General features: G+C 38.1%; 1 protein-coding gene across 4 annotated transcripts in view; it reads right to left on the bottom strand.

Annotated features, from left to right (window-relative positions):
• LDLRAD4 (low density lipoprotein receptor class A domain containing 4) overlaps window positions 1–20,963 on the bottom strand; it is a 285,405-nt gene that overhangs the window by 184,817 nt on the left and 79,625 nt on the right. The window contains exon 1 of one of the 4 annotated variants that reach the window (XM_064657414.1): window positions 5,480–5,544. The exons of the other annotated variants lie outside the window; for them this stretch is intronic. The gene's annotated coding sequence lies outside the window, so the exon portion shown is untranslated. Of the gene's footprint in view, window positions 1–5,479; window positions 5,545–20,963 lie in introns of those variants that run through there. 4 annotated transcript variants of the gene reach the window in all.

Raw genomic sequence — 20,963 nt, 5'->3', positions numbered from 1 at the left:
TTACTTGTATTCAAATCTAGCAATTTGCATTCAAATCAAATGAGGTTACAGAACAGATTTAAGATGTTTTCCCAATTTCTTACCCAAACATCTCAACCTAATAGAGAAGAAAGTGGAAATTAAGAAGGAGAAAGAAAAAAAAACCCTTTACATGTAGTATCTTCTATCAAAAAAAAAACTGCAAAAAAATTTTAGAATAGTGCTTAAAATGCCATTATTCCTGAATGTTATGTAGGTCCTTGAGATGCTTTTTCAACCCTTTGAAGTGCTCTATGCAACTAATAACCATTTCATATGAGGTTATTTTATTCTAAAATACATACAATTGAGCAAGTATAATATACATACACAGCAGCACATATTTCTTTTGAGTCTTAACATTGTGCTAACTGTTCTGTAATGGCTACAGATGGATGCTGCACTCATTTCCCAAGCTTTTCTCTAGAGGCCCAAGTTTCTTCTATATTTATAAGAGCAGGTCGATATTTGCATTCATATTTCCAGTCTTGTAACTTCTGATTTTGGTTTACAAATCCACAATTTTGATGCCTTCTATTTTCAACATTATCATCTCCCCATCTTAGAGATGCTCACAAGACGTGCACTAACACCTTAGCATCCAGGGAAATTCTCCTATTGTTACACCTCTGCAGTAGATATAATAAATCCTGATTCTTAGAAGAGTAAAATATTTCCTGAAAATTAACATTTTATTAAAAGAATAATTATTTTCCACATCTTCAACTGTTCTGCTGAACTAGTTAAGAACCCAATAGTGCTGAAGAAACTCTATGACACTTATTTCAGTAACCACTGCTTCTTCAGACAGAAAGATGTAATTTTAATAACATTACAGGACACTGAAACACTTAAAGAGTTCATTCAGACCTGAACATTTAAAAGATAGTGCACTGCATCACGTTTAAGTCCTCCCTTAAGGACTCAAGTGAAATTAGATACTGATATCTCTTGATTGCCCTAAGTGATCATTTTCTATCACTGCAAAAGCACTCTTCTCCTCTGGCAGATAATGAACTCAGAGGTGGCTGGCAGGATGTAAGGAACTGGAGCTTGTTGGGCCTCATCACAACTCAAAACCAAGTTCAGTACTTATAAAAAAATTCATATTTACAGCCATGTAGGCTATTTAATGATAATTTTCATTAGGCAGACTTTAATCAGTCCCATTTGCACAACAATTTCAAGTTTCTCAGATTACAAATGCATTCAGACGACAAAGCAGCCCAGCCCATACCACAGCAAATCAGGAAAACAGCAAATTCAGCATGTAGAGCTATGACCTTTCTATTGTACTTCACATTATGCAGAAATTTTCCATTAAAGCTGAGCTTATGTTTAAAGGGAGGAAGTTTGTGTTTGTTTCCTAACAGACTGGCATGTTTGTATGCACGGAATGGGTCAGGACCTCTGCTGACACATTTCAGTGTGGCTCAGCCAGCTCCAGTGAAGTTATGTGTTTATCCTTTTATACTAGCGTGGTGCAAAAATGCTAAACCAACTTGCTTAAAGGGTCGAAAAGTGAAAATGTGTATCTGAAAAAGAGAGCAGAAAATAAACAGTACTGGTAGAACTATAATAAGGTGTGATCTTTGATATCACTTTTATTTTTCACAACCTGCAGAGACCCCAGTGAGAACACATCCCATTATACTGATTAGATAGCAAGACAAAATGAGGACTAGAAAGACCAGAGATTTTCACTTTGCTCCATCTGTTGCCTCCTTTCCAATTGCAACAGGAACTCTGCTTCCACTTCTGCTTTTATTCATCCACTGCAGTGTTACATGAGTCTCAGAAGCAAACCAAAGCAAGCCATTGTGTTGTATCAATATGTAGCTGTGCTATAAAGATTTTCAGCTATTATGCACTTACATGATGGAATACCTAGAGAAAAATCAAATCCATTTGTTTTCATCCTCTCTGCTTTTCTCAGATTTGGTCCTGGGAAAGACACCAACATCTGAACCTCACATAAATTGCAAACAGCAAATATTTTGACTATTTAACACCTTATGTGACCATACTCTCATGGTATATTTAGCTAGTAAACCTGGTATTTCTCTTTTCTAAACATATGAAGATGCAGCATTAATAAAGAGTCACTGTAAAAAAGAATCTGAGAGAGCAAAGTAAGCAAAGAGTACAATTAAATCCTGCGTTAATATCTGCATTTTATGAAGTATTGTGCAATCATCAGCCAGGACCAAGCCTGGAGGAACTTGTACTGAAAGAAGAAGTGAAATACTGCTTTTTCCAATACTGATATTTCTGTAATGCCTTGAAAAACTCAAAAGCACTGGTTGACATGCAAATGCTACAGACTGGGGTTTTTTTCCATTTCCTTTCTCTATATACAGTCTGTTTCTCTGGCCACATGCTTTTGGTTCTCACACAGGCATTAAGAACTCATCGGATATGCTGCCAGAGGGGCTACAGCCATGGGAAGCATTTCCTGCGATAGCCCTTGTCATCCTTTAGGATGCTAAAGTACAGCATTTCACTAAGGTGTATAACACATTTCCTAACAGGACTATCTGTAGAGTAAGCCCACACATTAACATTTTTGAGAAAGTTACTGAACAGCTTGTGAGTAGTGGTTTAATTTCATTTAATCAAGGGAGGACTTGTGCTTGAATTTCTGGCTTTCAGGTGAAAGAAGAGTAAAAGGGGAGAGAGCTTGAGCTACCCTGCCCTGCTCTCACTGTGGTTGCTGCAGAAGGCAGGTGCCAACAAGGGCAGACCCCAGAGGGAGGTCGGATGCTGCCGGCACCGACCCTCTCCGTGGATGAAAGGAGGACAGAAGCAAGGCAGGCTGAGCTGGCAGCATGACTCCAGCTCAACGGGAGATTTAAGCATGTCTCCAAATTCAAGGAAATAAGTCATCTCATTGAAGCCCAGACAAGTACTGAACTATTCACATGCTTAAACACTTAGGTGAAGTAATGTCTATACTTCCTATATGTTAAGGCAGCATCGACTTGGATATATCTTTAAGGTATCTCTTCTGGCTGGAAAAACACTTGCAATATTTTGTTGTTACAAAACTGGGTTTTTAAAAATACATTTTAAAGTTTGCTAAAGCAATTTAAAATGTAGCACTTGTGCACACATATAGCTCACCTCTCCAACTTCTTTTGTACTTACCAAGTTTTCCAGGCCTTGGTTTTGCTTCTCATAGAGATTTTAAACTAGATGTATTAATATCTACCAATCATACCTAATCTTTTTCAGTGGTAAGGCCTGCATTTTACTGTGTGATCCTTATTTATTTTATTTACTTCTATATTTTGTCTTTCTTCCAAGATAGCATTGCATTAGTGCTAAGTGAATCCTGGTTCTTGAAAAATCCATAAGTCAAAGACCACTAAAAAACTCAAGGTGACTTCCACAGGAGACCATACACAAATCAAACAGAAAACCAGATGTTCAAAATATGTTTATCTAATTGCATCTTTTTCACACACACATACTCACATATAATTTGTTTTTACTTTCTACCTTCAATGTTTGTACAGGTCAGTTGTGACTTTTCAAACAGCTGCTTTATTTCACTTTTTTGGTGTATTTCAGTGACATACAAAATAAGTTTGTATGTTAAGTTATATGTATTTATATTCCTAGAGATATTTTCAGATACTCTTAAGCTTGTTTAGGAATAGTGTCCAAGCTTCTTCTTACTTCATTTTTGTTACAGCACTCCCCAAATTGGGGCAAACAGAGGACAACCAAAGTGAAGTGTAGTCTTTCTGCATTAGCTGAAGCAGGAAACTGGTCTTGAAAAGAGGGCATACGGCCAAACCCCAGCAGCGTTTTTTCTAGCCTGTTAAGAAAATGTTCTATAAAGCAAAATATATCCCCAATGCCAGCACCCACTGCAAAAGACACTACAGACAAGGTCCAGTTTAAAAGAACGATGATGAATGTTTTGGTACAGACACTTCTCCTCTTCCTCCCGTTTATTTCTTTTTGGAGTGAAGCAACAAACTGAACTGATGAAAAAAAAAATTGGTCTGTTTAGTAGCTCCATGACAAAGTGAATAGCCTCTAGTAATCAGATAGTAAGGTATATTTCACATGAAAAAAAATCCTATAAATAACTGATAACACAAAGGAGAATGACACATTTCCTTCCATTAATCTTGTTAAGTGAAATAATTAATTTGGGTCCTCTATTTTCTATCTCGGCAAACAAACTAAAGAGCCATACATTTTACTATGGCTGTGCTGGCAGAATGCAGTAAAATCCCAGTGGAAAACTTAGTACTAAGATCTTTGTGACAAGCTACTGGATTTGGATGAGATAATTATTGGGAGAAGTTGTACAAGCCGTGTTTCACAGTGCAAATAAGAAGACTGTATTGTTTATTTTTGGACCTTAATAAAACTATAATTACCAGAAGCTGTCAAGAGAAATCATTAATCATGTTGCTCTATGAACCTGACCAGTCAAAGAAAAACCTGAGCTCTGAATTTTATTTGCCAAAATAACAACAAGGTAGTAAGAGCAGAATCCAGTCTCAGTATTTTTGCAGAGGAACAAAGGGTTAATATTTGAATTTGCAGATGGCTGGTAATAGCAAAAATTACACTAAACAGATTGAAAAAAAGATGACAAGTTTTTGACTGGTGTTTCTGTGACTTGTATGAGAAATGAGCAGTTGCCAGAAACCATGGGGATTCTGCATATCTCAAGACTTCAAGTATCCAACATCCAGCTACACTCCAAAGGGTATTTAGCAACCCTGCGCACCACTGGAAAATCTGTGGTTGTGAGTCACAGCTGCAGAACATGACCACCCTGACAAGCAGCAGTAGGATAGGGAAGTTACTCATTTAACTCTGCTGTGCCATGTAGGATGTGTGAGCAAGGAGGTAACACCTTAGAAGAACACAACATGGCCACTGCCGATTTGCTGTTAGACCATTATCAGTGTGGAGCCATGCATAAGATGAAAGATACAGTTCTCTCCTTCTCCACTCCCACAGAAACCCACTGCAGATTCAACAAAATGTTTGTTCTGGCTCCCTTTCACCTCATCCTGAGAACCCACTACACAGACATAATCACTGTATATTGTTTACAAGCTCTCTGCTTCCCAAGTGTGCATCACACAATTCCTAACTTTCCATCAGCCAGTGCAAGCTGCCCAAGCTCTTTATTTAGGTTTTTAGGTGTAACAGGAGCACATGGTTATTGCCATCACCACCGACACACCTTGCATAAGAAAAGCAAATGGGCAGTGCTTCTCTCCTGCAGCAATTATGACATATGTTAAATATACCCAACATCCCTAGCAGATCCAGTGGCAGCCTTCCACTTTCCACTGACAGCAACTTCTGGGCGAGGGCATCACATCCATCATAGAAAGGGTGCACAGATGATACCAACCTCTCCCACTGCATTGGTTAGAGCACCCAAAACTACTATTACACACAATAAAGATACAAACAAACATACCTACTCTGTTCATAAAAAGCAGACTATGTGGATCTAGCCAAGCTGCACTTTGTTTCTCAAGGCAGAAACATCTGTACTCTGATTGTTCTGGAAAGAAAATGCAGAAGACATTATCTCTCATGTGAAAATCTCAAGCAGCTTATGGACATGGAATGGCACAGTCCTCCCACAGTATTGTAGGCCGTGGAAGTAAACATATATGGCAATCTGAAAATTCAGAGATTAATAGAAGGAGTTATTCAACATTACTTCAATTTCTGTCAAAACGTTTGGTATGAATGAAAAAGCACAACACAATGCTCCTTTTTACAGATGCAAAATGCAGAAGAGAACAGTGCTAACTGCAATGAAAAATGAACTGATGCTGAAGAGCCACTCAAGGGGCATGGAAGCTGCTGAAGAACAAAACTACTATCTTGGAGAATATAACTACTCCTTGTACAGCACTTGGGTTTGCTACATACACCTCTGGGAAGTGAGCATGCTCAGCCACTCTCAAGAAGGATATAGCATCCTATGCACTTGGGCCCTCTTCTGCTAAAGAGTAAAACATGAATTGTACAATTGAATTAGCATAAAGTGCCACCATATTATTTGAAGAACCACTGATAAAAATTTTCTAACTTTCTCGAAGGCTGTATCAGTCACCTGCTGTGAACTGTTCAGGAGGGCAAGGACCATAAGAGAAAAGTCCACTAGTACTTTATACACATTACTACACAAAGCTAGTTCTGGTTTCCTGTGAATCAAGCCATGCCACAGAATTTCATGTGGTTTATTGACAGTGTCTCAGGAGCCAACATCATCTGCGTGCTGCACGAAGAAACACAGATGAACATTATCCAGACAAGCAATACTCAATTTGAAGAAAATGTTGACAGCACTGAGCACATCAGCTGCAGGGTGTTCCCAGCACTATTGGGAGACACTGGAGACTTGGCATTCTGCAATATAACTGCAGTCTGTGCAATTCAGTGTATGCCTCTTCTAACCTAAAGAAGGTGTGCAGAAACTATTTAAGACTGCATAAATCTGTTTCACTTTTAGTATAGCAGAAAACTTGAAAAGATGTGTGACTATATCCAGAAAGGACCCTTGTTATAACAAATACATTAAATTTCTCCTATAAGAACGGCACCAGATTTTAGATGACTGAAAAATCCTGAGGTTTGCTGATCCATACTCTACCAGTTTCAATTTTCACACTAAACTACAATCTACGTGAAGCAAAAAGAGTTTTAACCTCCTGTTTGCATCTGTTAAGACCAGGTCTCCATTTTGACCAGTATCTTAAAAACCCGATAAATTTAAATAGTATCTCCATCATGCTGAGCTCTGAACTCAGTTAAACAATCCAGAGACCCAAACCATTGCTTCAACATCGTCTCCACATGCTCTGCTTTCCAGAGCATCTACTTGAATGTTATCCTCTGAATGACACTAGATAACTAGATTAATATGTCTCAGAAGCCATATTCAAGCAAAACTTTATCCTATGTCCATGGTGGTTTTGCCCATGCCAGACCACGGAAAATGAACTCTGCTTTATTACTAAATAATCTAGACAACACTGAAGAAAGTGCTCCTTCTGCATTTACATGCGTGCACTTCTAAGACCACAGTCAATGGGGCATAAATAATTGCCACAGCAAATCTTAGTTACAACTAACACCACAGTTTTACTCCAACTTTCAACACGGAAATGAGGAAAGGAATAAAATAATGGGTTAACGTTTCTTTTATTTTTCTTGGACTTGGTACATTGGACTTCATATTTCTTGGCATGTTGTTTGATCTCTCCAGGCTTCCCATCCTGTCAGTAAAGTGCATATAACTTCTACCTGTGGATTAAGGAGCTATAAAATGCTTAGGGAACAGAGGTGTTGCTGGTAAAACAGACAGTAAATGCTAAAGCAGAGTTTTGATTAATTTGTTCTTGAGAGAGTATATCATTATGCAAATCCAAACCAACTCTATTAGCACCATAAAATCATGCCAAAGAAACTCTTTTAACTAAGTAACAGGTCAATGATTCTTTATTTTCAGGTAATACCAACAATACATACTCTGCTTTAAGCCTGGCCTTCTTCAAAAAATCTGTTGGAAAACTACTGACAGAACACAAAAATTCACAGGGAGAGCACAGCTGGAAAGCAGGATCCTGAGGTGACAGGCTAAATCTCATGTTCCAGAGAACTACACAGTTCATTCTCTACAAAACTCTCATTATTCAACATAGAAGAAGCAAAGAGGCTATTTTTTCTTGTGCTTGGAGGACAGCTTTTTACATAAACAAACTGCATAAAGGCATGGGAAGTACTGCTGTTATCAGTTAAATCTGTGAAATTCCCTAAACTGAGAAGTTCTTGCTTAGCATAAATGTAAGAGAATTTCAACTCGCTCACTTCAACTGTAATTCTAAGAACACCATGTGTGTGTTTGCATAACCTAATGCCTTACCTAATTTTTTAACAATGCTTTTAATAGCAGATATATTTTAATATACCCTTGTATTTTAAAACCATTCTTGCTGTGCTCATACACAATGTCTGCATGCAACTGAGGTATGGAACTGCATGGAACCGAAGTCTGTCAGCAACACAACACTGACAGCACCTTCTTTAATAATGGGGGGGGTTGACTAAACAAGTAAAAAATTGGTATTTTTATCAAAGAAAATTGGGCTGGTTTGTTTTTTTCAAGAAAACATCCCATTCAACTGTTCTCTTCTCATACTATCTATGTATTTAGGGAAATCTGACCTCTCTGGCTTTGTGTTTCACAATATCCTTTTAAGTACAAACCCCATAGTTTACGTTCAAATATCCATAAGATTACTGCGTGGTATTTCAAGCCTACGTGTCAGTCTTCTCCCCCGCCACAACTCTCTGCAATAAACACAGATTCCTATAGGAAGGGCCTACACAGTTGCAATTTATAAATAATTATGAACTGTAATTAAAGCTTCACAGCCACAAACGGAAACACTGCAATCTCATATTAGAAGAAAATAATTGATCTTTGCAGATGAACAATCATTATCTTCCTTGTTCAGCCAGAGTTGCAGCTTTGTATTTTCCAGCTGTTAACCTATCATCAGTCTTACTATTAAAAAAAGACTACTTTTTGCCTTTTTTTCCTTTTAAAACAAGTGGAAAACATAATGACAGTCTGACTTTGTCCCTTTGATAATTAAGCTTCCAATATCATGGAATGTTCTCTAACAGGAGCATCTGCATGCTGCATTGCAGCCCTACAGCTAAGAAAGTATTGGACTTATTAATAAAATAGAATAAAAACCCAAACATCTGGGCATGAAAGATTCACGGAAAGGGAGAAAATGTTTTCCTTTCAAAATATTCCAGAGACAGCAAATCTCATCCAAATAAAATGTAGTTTTTCTGTTGAGGAAGCAGCTGGAACCAACGATGCTGATGATTCTTACTGCACTATATCCTGCTGCAAGACACAAACCTATTTAGAGGAAACAGAGGGAAAAGCAGGAAAATCCCACCTGTAATAATCTACCACACAGTTAAAAGCTCCTGATAGTGCAACCCATTCCCATGCCCAAGGAACAGGCAGATGGGTGTACATAAGTTCTTTCTGCTAACAGCGCTGGCAGAAAAGGGCTTCATATCAACACTTCAAATACTGAAAAGAGAAAACAGGACAAAAATAAAACAAGAAACACTAAGATCCCAGAAGAGTTAAATAGCTAGAATTTTGGATCAACAATTTGAGCATCTTATATAACACAGTTCATCATATGGTACCCAGTCACTCATGCATCAAGAGCAGAAACTGGGTTAACTATGAAATTTCTCAGAAACAAATTGAAACCTTGATTTTAAAACACTTCTAAATGTGCCAAATACTTCAGTACACTGTTCAAAGTTAATTACCATCAAACTAAATATCTATGCTTCGCGTTCTTTTTAAATGCAAAATCCGTGGGGCTGTATTCTGATCCTGCAAATGGCACTGCCTTTCTGTAAGGCTATGCAGTATTTCTTCATATCCCTGACCTAAGGGAACATGAAGGTGTCAGAAAACGTTTCTGAAGGAGGATGGTCATCCCAGAACCCACAGGTAAACTGGAATCTTCCGCTTGGCAATGACACGCAGACTTGACTGCACCATCCCACCTCGGGCTCAAAGGGATATATACACCATACCCCAGGGACCACTGCCTGCCCTCCTATCTTCTGGGACAGCAGACAAACATCGAGGGCTACTGTCACTGAGGGAAAAACCCCAGAGGAACTGCACCAGGTCTGTCTGCCAATGGCAAATGGAAGAATTTTTTTCAGAGTCCCATTTTATGGAACGAATAAATTGCTCTCCAGTACATGCATAAGCTAGCAAGACTAATCCCAATTTACCTAGACATTTTTCTGACTCTTCTTACCTCTTTTAGCTTAACACTCGTTGTCTTGGGTTTATTGGTGCTCTGTTTTTTAAATAACATGCAAGAAAAAACAACTAAAACGATGCAAAAAATCTGTTCCCTAGCATGATGACAGAACTAAAACCAAACCTACTAACCCCAGCATGTTAATTCAGTACCCATTACAGATCTGTAATGGGCCATTTTCAGTCACCTATCTTCACAGTTCTAAAAGTCAAAGGTTTTGCCCCTGTTACATCATGTTATACATCAAAATACATGGATGAACCCCCTTTTTCTGTCTGTTGAGACTTCATGAGATGATGAAGCTCTTCAATTATTTTAGAGTTAAAAAAAGGCTCTGGGCTTTTTTATTAAAATCATACAGAATTCACAGGGAAAAAAATTATCAAATATGCATTTGCAGAGAGAACTATGTGGATTTTTAACAAATAACCAAACCAAATTTACATTGTGGCTAGAAGCAAACATGCCAGTTCAGAGGGGTATTTTTTTAGTAACACTATCACTTCAGGAAACTATTAAAATAGCACAAACTTAAAAGCAGCATTGGCAAAAACTGAATGCAGTTTAACTCCAGTTTTCAACTGAATGCCTTTTTTGCACGCATATGCTTTGCCTTCCATATTCAGGCGCCAAACTGCACTTATAACAAATCTGAACTGACAATGCCAAATATTAATTGAAACACACAAGAGAAGTTGGGCAATGCAAGAGCATTTTATAGAGAAGTTGATAGTACTCACAGCTGGGATAAACCTCCACCCCTACAAGTGAGAAAGGGGTCTAGTTTCCTGATTTTATTTTAATCCTTCCTTCAAAAACCAGACAAAGCTGCTAAATTAAAAAAACAAATAACACTGGAAATATTTTCCTCATCTAAAAAATCTTTCTGTTCAAAGCCCATGAACAGTCTGCCAAGTGGTGATATCAGGGGGAAAAAAAGTTATTTTCATTCTCTTAATGAATGAATACACATTCCTTGTCCCAATTCAGAGGAGCTTTCTTGCAGCCTCTTTATATGTCAGCAACATGCAAAAACCTCTCATCACTGCAAGAGCTACGCAAAGAGTTGCTGAAAATTGTCTGTGTATTGGTGTACAGAGTTGCGTGTAAATGTCTTTGTAAAAAGCCCTAGGTACACCATGTCTGCAATAAATGTTCTTTTAGGCCACTTCATGGCATCTGTGCAGACATTTTTCTGCTTAAAGAGAACACTAATTTACATTGAAAGAAAACCTCACAACAATACGATGCAGTCCTCGCCAAGTGGTTTTGCTGAGATCCATGAATGGAATAGAGGGAAAGCAGAGCTACAAAAATATCAGGAAATAAACACACAGCATTGAAATTAAAATCTGTTAGTAATACCTCACATCTAACTTTTAAAATTCAGACTGTTCTCTGTTATTCCAGGTAGCTGGATGAAAAATTCCCTACTTCACTGTTATACATGCTCTGTAGGAAAGCATGCACATGGAAGTTAAGGCTGGGTGGCTGAGGGGTGACAGCACGAGGTGGCCATCAGCCACTTGTCAAAAAACATTCGCTTATACTTGGTTTTGGGAAGGCAAAAAGATCATCTGAAATGGAGGAGCATCACTCTGTCTCTATTTCCAACTGATTCTTGGCTCCTCGGATGAGCTCATCAATAAAACATCACTGCTTGTAACAGCCATGTGGTCCGTAGAGAACTATGTTAAGATTATGGATGTCACTAAAAAGGCATGGCCCTCAACTATTTTCCAAACGTATTATGTAAACAAATGCATATATTTCTGCAACCAGCTGAATCACAGCAGCAGTAAACTTTTAGTTTTGTTTCCCTACCGAAGTTTTTAACTTCAAAACTTACTTACAATCTACAAAGTACACTATAACATAGCTGCAAAAAAAGCACACCTCTATAATGACAGTGAAACTGTCAAATGTAACTGCTGTACCTATTCCCCTTGGGAATGCTGCAGATGCTAGGCAAATGCCCTCTGCTCACATGATTAAAACAAACAAATCACTCACTGTGCTGAAACTTTATAAGCTCTTCTATTATCTTTTATAGTTTAATTTGAGCACTGAGACTATCTAGAGTGCTTTGCAGCACATCAATAAGAGACAATTTGCTTTATAAAGTTTATCATTATTACTGTACTGCCTGTGTCAGCTCATTGCAGTCAAGTGTGGGTGAGGGGTTTTATTTTAAAAAATTTTCCTTAGACCAAGACTTGACTTTTTCAGTGAATGATAAAGGTGGTGATAGTTCTTGAGGTCTCTTTCACAGGACTGCTGCTATCTTCCATAGAGACTGTTACTAATAAAACTGCTGAAAGAATCTTCTCGGAAGTCATGAAGCATCATAGGCTTGACTGTGCTACTATTTCCCTCACTACAAACAGGGGTCTCTGAAGTCTGAAGAGTGCTACTAGAAATTAAGAAAACAATACTGGAAGCAGCAGTTGGCAAACAAGGGAACTTTCCAACTTTTAAACAAACTCTAGTGTTTCACACAGTAGTCTGGCTACTTTATAGCTTACATCAGTCTGATGTAAGCTATGAATCTGGATTCAGCCATTTGCAGGGTTTGAAGACAGACATGAAAGAATACACACAGGCAGCAGAATCCAGACTGATACCAGCAGCTTTCACCATCACCATAACAATCCCTTAGGGCACAATCCTATTCCTCCTCTGTAACAAAATCTCTGTGCTAGTGAATGTGCTAATACAGCTGTAACAGTATAAAGGTCCATAACTGGGATGGGTTGTTTTAGTCCCTGAGGCACTATCTTACCTGGAGTCAACTTCCACCTCAAGCTTCCTGAGGCTGATGGAGCTGCCTGTACTAGTGAGCCCTTCCTGGTCCCCAGTGCCCAGGTGGGAAACACAGGTGAGACCCAGTCCCTCACCCAACTCCACCTATTCCCACCAGGAAGGATCCATGGGGGGTATCATCAGTGGGGACCCGATGTACCTGGAGCCCAGCCCAAAGATGTCTATCTAGACGTGGAGCACAATCTGTAACACAGCACAAGGTCAAACCCTCAGATGATGATTACGGCATTTCAGAAGCAACACTGCAATGCTTTTTTTTGCCTGCATTTTCCCAGTGTATGATGCTGAGCATTGCTGGTGTGTTCATGCAGGATGCCCAGCTGTTGGATCTGGGCCTAAATTTGTAAACAAACTAGTTCAAGTGAATCAAGAACACAAAGTGTTTTTGAAATCATACTGACTGGCAACACTCTTCCATGGTTTTTTTTCTTAGTGTATATTAATTGTGCTGCATCCCAACACATTACCCATGTTGGGTTTCTCCCAGAAGGGGTACAAGAAAGGATGAGAAGCACATGCAGGTTTGCTGGACCATCAAAGGCAAATAACATTTTTTTTTCCTTAAACAGTGAAAAGAATTACTTAAACTTTCATTTCTTCATAAAACTTCTTTGAACAAAAGTTATTTACTCAATTAGTTCTAAAACCCAACTCCCTAAGCAAAAAAATGATTGCTTAAGTATGTGGAATTAATATTCTCCACTTAGTTGCCAGAATATTAACTCATTTTTAAGTGTAGAAAGCCCTATAAAACATAACCATAAAATCTCACTCAAATCATTTTAGAGATAGGTAAATGCAAAGAAATTTTTCCTCTATTTCTACCCAGATCCTTGTATACTCAAGAGAATGCAGTCAGTTGATTAAAACTAATTAAGAAACCGCTCTTTAACTTTTCTAACATGTGACTAAAAATAATACACACACATTCGAGAAGTAAAAAAAAGATAAAAAGGTGGCCTTTCTAGTTAGAGTCTGATAAGGCTTGTGAAATTTCTCCATTGGCTCTGATACCTTTGAACAGTGGAGTCACAACCTTGTGACTGTATTGTGTTGACAAAAGCGTGATAAAACATTTCTTATTTTGATCAAATTCTTGAAGACACAGTACAGAGAACATTATTAAGATTTTCAAATCAAGTTCCTAAAAATGATCATGTCATCCCCAGTCTATTTGGGAATATGCACTAAGCTAATCAAGCTGACAGGTGTTGCAGCAGAATTCAAGACAACCCAAGTCCTGCTGTTACTGGAGTTCAGCAGTCCAGAAGCTCAGACCTCTTCATATTGATTTTGTCTTCCCAGTACTCCCCAGCACAGCACTTATTTTAAAGAATTTATGCTTTTCTCACAGTCCAGGATAAAAATGCCTTCAGAAATAAAATATGCATGTCTGATACTGCCTTTCCTCCTTATCCTCAGCACACGACCTCAGTCTCGGTTAACAATTCTCTTCAGACTCTGCTCTGACAGGAGAACCATATACCCCTCAGGGGCTTTTAAACAGAGTTCTTTATTGCATCAGTTAGATGTGGGTACACGTAGGTGAGACAAGGAACACTTTAATAGTATTTATTGGTAGCATTGGAAAGTTAGGAAGGAAAAAACAAATTTCTGCAAAATTTCTAAACAAGAAAGGACCATAATCTTCTCAAGAAAAGTTTGCCAGAGTACCTCCTTTTCACTCATGAAAAATATGCCTTATATTAATCCCATTATTGTAAACTTTGGGGGCATTTTGACTAAAATAAAACACACTGGAATGTAGGCAACCAGCATGGAAAACTTCAGTCCAAAAGTTAAAGACATGTGAAGTGATATGCAGCTGAAAACAATCATACAATAGCAAATATTTAATAAAGAGCAGTAGTTGGATTACACACAGTCGTTTTACAGTTTGTACATGTGTATAGTTCACAAACATTCCCTTCTCACTTTTGGAAGCCTGTAGATTAGCAAAGCTTCCATGGAAAACTTCTGTGAGAAATATTTCCCCTAATAGCTAAAACTTTCATTAATATTACAGAAAAATGAATGCCAAGAATATGAGTGTAAATCCTGAGACAGTAAACTAGGTAGTAATCAAGACATTATTCTTATATGAACACACACAACCTATCCAAACACACAGAGAGAACCCATGAGCTGTTTACAATTAAATCTGATGCATTTCCTTGTACATGTAAAATATGTATGTGGAAGATTTGAAACCTCTGAGTTTAAAAGCCTGTTCCTGTCTAGTTGGGACATTCAAGAAGATCTTAAAACCTCAGAGGAGGAGGCTTTCCCCGGAGATGTTCCCCAGAAGAAATAACATACAAGGAACAACACTAACGTATTGTAACACTAATGTAGTCTATTACAAGACTATGCAAAAGAATTTTAAGAACTAATTTAATGTGGCAAGAGTGTAGTTCTTTACTCTCAACAGATAAGGATGTAAAACAATCTCAGGAGTATCCTCAGAGTATTCTCAGTAGCCGTCACCAAGACCAACATGGTTAACAACCACCTTGCAGGCACTGCATTTTCCACTCTCACAGTACAGGAGTAGGAAAAAATGTATGCTACACAGTTCCTGCTGCTTTTAGGGTGAAGGCAGACATAGATGTTGTCAAGATTCCGTTGTGTCGGCATGACAACAAAATTACTGCAGAGTCCACTAACCAAAGACAACAAATTTCAAAATTTCAACACGTGAATTTATTCTAGTTAGAAAAGTGGGAGAAACAGGATCCTCCACATCTTGTCAAAAGAAAGGGCAAATACTTTTCTGTCTTCTCATGAGGTTAGTCATAAGAGAGTCTGCTATGGCAGGCAGAGGAACAGGTATGCCTGCCTTACCAACCAAAGCCAGTTACCCACAGTGACTCTCTGCCTTGCACTGCACTGCCCAATACAGTCAGACCAGGAGAAGGGAGCGTGACTAGGACATGGGTCACAACAAAAGTATTTCTTATAGCTCTTAGGATCTGCCAGAAATAGCAGATAGGAGGATGCTGAAATGCAAAAAAACCTTCTTTGGTACTAACACAAGGCCAAAAATAAATCATAGCACACAGGAAAAAAAAACTTCACCACCTTATTAGGCAAATTTTTAACAAACTGATTGATCAGGCTTTTAGAGTTCATAGCTAAGCAATTCTTAGCATATATGAGGAATAAACACCAAAGAATCTCAAATGAATCATTTTATCAACCAGGAAAGTCACAACCAAATGTTCAACAGCAGAGTCTATTAAGCCCAGTTCCTAACTACCTAATACTACCACCTAAATTTGACTTGTGAATTATGCCTTTGTTGTTTTAAATCAGAGGTCTGATTAACAGATTTCAGATTAGTGTTTAAACTCACGACATTAAGTCAAATGCAGTTAGCAGAGCAAGTTCCTTCATGTTAAGGAAGATGAAAATATTTTTCTTACAGAAGGTACAGCCTCTGGCTATTTCCAAATTATAGCAAAACTACAAATAAAAACTTGAAATAAAACATACTAGTGAGTATGTTACTAAAGATCCAGTAGAGACCATCTGAAATCGCCTAGAGGAAAAATGCTTAACTAAAAATACTTGCTGAGGTGAAACAAGCCATCTTTGCTCCAAATGTAAAACCACCTCCTGACAGCTCTCCAGGAGGAGTACGAGAGTTAAGAAATACAATTCAGTCTTGAAGGGTATGATCTCTCAGGGTTAGTAGAAAGCCTGTTTTAGATAAATTATGAAAGAAATGAGTAGCAGAGATGAAGGTAAGGCAAGAACGGAGAGAAAAAAACAAACAGAAAACTGCTAAAATACTACCAAGAAAAATGCCTTTTATCAAAAACTACGGGACAATCCCCAGTAAAAGCTATTTCCCCAAGCAGCGGTGAACAGCAGAAATTATTGTAATGAGCACTGCTTTCTAACCTTGTTAGCTCATCAGCTGCAGCATTTTCCTCTCTGCTGAGACAGTCTCCTCTCTCCACGTAGTAGGGAGAAATAAAGTTTGGCTATTCAAAAACAACCAAAAAAACCTCTTATTAAAATACGGAAGAACCAAACCAGAAAGCTTCAGCCTGTCTTGTTTCTCTTTATGGGCTGAGAAATGGTTTTTGGTTTTTCATTGAGAAAACAGAGGGAAAATACGTGATGACTTTCTCCCCCTGCCCTCACAAGAGCTGTACAGCAAAGGTGAAAGACAGTCAGGTCCTCCTCCCACCTCCAGTTTACAGCACCCATAGAGTGCAAAATGGTTTGCACCCTTCAATCCTCTTCATGGGCTCACACAGGTCTCTCTGAAGATTTGGTCCAGATATCAGTGGGGCCACTTTTGGGACAGCAGCTCCCCTCCCCTTTCCCAACCATGAGTTACAACTACACTAATAATTCAGTCCCAGCTGGACACAGCACTGCCTACTGCCCTGTCCTCCCTAAGAGTGAGAAGGATAATGATTTTCAGGCTCAAAGCACGTCTCTCTCGGGTAGCAGTGACTGTGAAGTTGAAGGTCTGACAGGAGGCTGCTCCTCCCTGCCTCTCCAGGGCAAACTGGCAGCAGGGCTTGTGGTTTGTCCCAGGGAGTGTTTAAGTCCAGAGCTTAGGATCAAGCTGTAAGGGATTTCTTTCTGAGCTGCAGTCTCAGTGACGAGTTGGGTTACGCTTCTCCATAGCCCCTTTATACATAGTATGAGAGCTGACAGCCCTGCCTTCATCAGAACAAGAAAACAACAGAGGCAGCACCTCCACCTTGGTTTTAAAAGTCTTTTTATGAGTCCCCATATAGCACAAACTAAAACCAAAAATCTATGTTGCCAAGTCACTTTAAAACTAAATCCAAGAAAGGTTTTTGTTTTACACAATATGGTTACTTGAATGGGGATAATATGAAGAGCTCATCTATTTAGGATTAACACTTTTAATACTTTGTGCCAAAAGACTGATTACATCCTGTCAGAGGAAACATAAATGGACACAGAAAGGTTGTTAAATTGGAGGGGTGTTTATTAGTGCATTATCAATTATTTTTCTGAACACAGTGAGCCTTAATTTCTATAAACAAACTGATTCTCCTTTCACATAGTAATATTGTCTGAAGAGAGATGTGACTTAGTTTGAAGAAGAGTAAATACGTTTTATTTTGATAAGGATATGACATTTTAGAGACAGACACAATATATACTTTTCAAATATGAATTAGGGGTTTGGTTTCTTTTTTAACCTTGCACTGTATTTTAAGTGTCCCGTGTGTCAATGGAATTCTGCCCCCATCTCATTCAATTGGAATTTTACTAATAACTTCACTCTGACCAGAATTTTACCTAGGGGAACCACAATCATTTCATAATTTTGTAGGTATGCTCAAGAGCATGCCTTATACAATGAGGACAGAGCTTGAAGAAATCAGTAAATCTTCTGTTTTATACATTTTCCAAGCATGCACACTTAATACAGTAATACTTAGGGTAGCCACTGTGTATATTCGCTTCAATTTTCAGGCAAGGGTCAGAAGGAACTCCTAAGCTCTATTCTCTCATAAGTAAACGCAAACCTTTCTAAAATGATTGGAATGTTTCATCTGAGCATAAAAAGGTTTGCACAACTACATTACTTCAAACTCCTGTCACAAATTACTACTTCACATTCACTATGGAAACAGACTTTCAGTTCACTTGAGAAATAACCAAGTCATAAGGATTTAACTCCCCGTGCTATTCATTAAAAATAATTATTCAGTGCATAAAGGCTTGGTGTTGAGTGAGTGAATGGTCAGGCTCAAGTACTCCCTTTAGCTGTGGAATAGACATCTCAGATGCATCAAAGATGCGTTTCCTCACGCAGTCCCCTTTATGGCGCACTTGGAAAGACTATCCCTAAAATAAGATGAGACTTCAGACACCCATTTATTTCCCCACTCCTATATTGTTTTTTCCGATAGGAGCACTGATTACTGGTAGACAATAATGATTTTTGTAATGTGAACATCTGTGCTGTAGAAAACAGACTGAGATCAAATTAATGGCAAGTATCTCACTATTAAGCAGGTACTAAATAGTAAATATGTTTTTAACTGCCAATAAACCTGACTAAATTCTTACCGAAGATTTAGCCAACAGAAACACCAAAAGTTTTAAAAATCCACAAGTGAGATGCTCTTCAATACCCTTTTGAAATAAAAGAAAAACACTTTTTTTAAATTAAATAATCAAACTTCTCGTAGGCAAAGCTCTAACTGAGGTCTGAATATAGAGAACTCCAAATTATGTTAGTTATTGGTCTCGCTGTAACAATAACTCAGCCATATTGCCCACAAGTAGCAATTAATTAAATTTAATAAGGAATGCTACGAGTTGTTCTTGTTTTTAAAATCCCAGCCAGGACCCTAAACAATGCTTCCTTTCTTATTCCAATTTTCAAATGTTTAAAAATCCAATTGAACAAAATCATCTTCAATGTTGGAGAAAATCCCGATGCATAAAAAATCACTTAAGTGCTCCATTAAACAAACCAACCAAATCTACGTGGCAGAGGAAATGTCAGTTTTTAACAGGCTACTGAATACCTCCTTCCCAGGAACAAAAATATAATTTATCTTTAATAACACACATAGAAGTTTTTCTCCATCACTAAATTCGGAATCAGGAATGTACGGAGGATCAAAAAGCAAACATTAGAAAATATGAACTTGATGTGCAGAAAATTCTTTATTCACTTCCATGCATGCAGAAGATTTTTCCCTTTCTCCTTCCAGTAAGCAGGAGGGTGATCTTAAAAAGCCTGGAATTTTTCTCCTCTCTTCAGAATCTGAATATGAAACTACATCATACAACAGAAAGCCAAGGAAAAGGATCAAGCATTATACAAACCCATAGTACCCATTTAATTTCCTGGAAGCTACAGCACAAGCGATAAATGGGAAACCAGCAAAAATTTTCCAACTGTCTTTTACAAAACCATATTACCTAAAAAGACAGTACAAAAAAATAGTGCCAAATGCTCTTGGAAAAAAGAGATCACAGACAGCCTTTAAAGGAGTAACATTACAAATTACTGGCTTCTGAGTAAGAAAGTTAACAAGTAATTGATCATGTAAAACCATAAAAGACTACTACAAAGACAAGGACCAGGCTCTCTCACCTACAACTGGAAGAAAGGTTAATGCAATGAGCACGAAAAATCCATCAGACTGGAAAACCATTTGAATATTCCAGTGCACTACATGTTTACATTGTGATTACTCTAACCTGATGTTTTAAAAACTCTCATCTGCTTACTCATTTGTATTTATTATGAATGCCATCAACATTATGCTAAGACAATAAAGTCTAACCAGTTTTCAGAATTAATACAGAAAGCATATACCTGCATAAATTACACTGGTCTACTCCAGACTAAGAAAAAGTCCAAAATAAATAGGAGAAAATGGCAAATCATAACCATCTGAAGAGCAGGATTCATAAGTACTGACAACTATCTTTCCTTAGCAATTTTTGGTTTTGCTGTAAATTAGATCCAAATTCTAAGATTTTTCAAGCCATATTCCTCCAGGAAATTCTACATCAGATTCCAAATTCTCTTTTTCAAATTCCAAGTGTAGCCTTAGCCCTTTTTACTTGTTCTTTGAAGGAAAAAAGTCTACAATGCTGGTTAGGACCTATATTTACAAAATCTGCTTATGAAGGCAATCATTCCTATTTGAGACTATGGAAGAGTCCCAGAAGCTTAGAGCTTAACAGAGGCACTCCCTGAAATGAAAGGTCAATGAACCCAGCATTCCCAATAGAAAGCAAGGAGTGGGAGGGCTTTACAGTTGCAAATATCTCAGGAAGGATGCCCTTGCAGACACGTGGTGAACTCCTCTGAGCACTTTCAAGGGCTATGGGTTCCTGGAGACTCTTGAGTTCCCTTGCTGTACCACCAGATAATGATACTTACCTTAAAGGAATTACTTGTTAAAGAGAGCATCTCATACACAGTCTCTTTCAACTAGGAAGGCTGAGAAGCAAAGAAAGAGTGAAAAAACAGCAGAGTATTTTTTCTGCCATTTTTTCCCTTTGTTGGAAGCTTGTGTGCTCCTCTCAGTGCAGACCCTCAGTTGCCTATTCAGCTTGGGGATCAGCATGCCAGCAGCATTCAGTAAATAAAAAAAACTGACTCCAAACTGCACATGTTATTTGCAGCTCAATAAAAAATAATGCTGGGTCTTTGACACGTGTTTATATAACACCTAATATAAAAGGGTTGTTGCTTTCTCATGAATAAATATGTGG

This window comes from Pseudopipra pipra, chromosome 1, assembly GCF_036250125.1.
Source record: "Pseudopipra pipra isolate bDixPip1 chromosome 1, bDixPip1.hap1, whole genome shotgun sequence".
Taxonomy (NCBI): domain Eukaryota; kingdom Metazoa; phylum Chordata; class Aves; order Passeriformes; family Pipridae; genus Pseudopipra; species Pseudopipra pipra.
The sequence above is the reverse complement of the archived record's forward strand: the minus strand, read 5'-3'. Positions and strand labels throughout refer to the sequence as shown.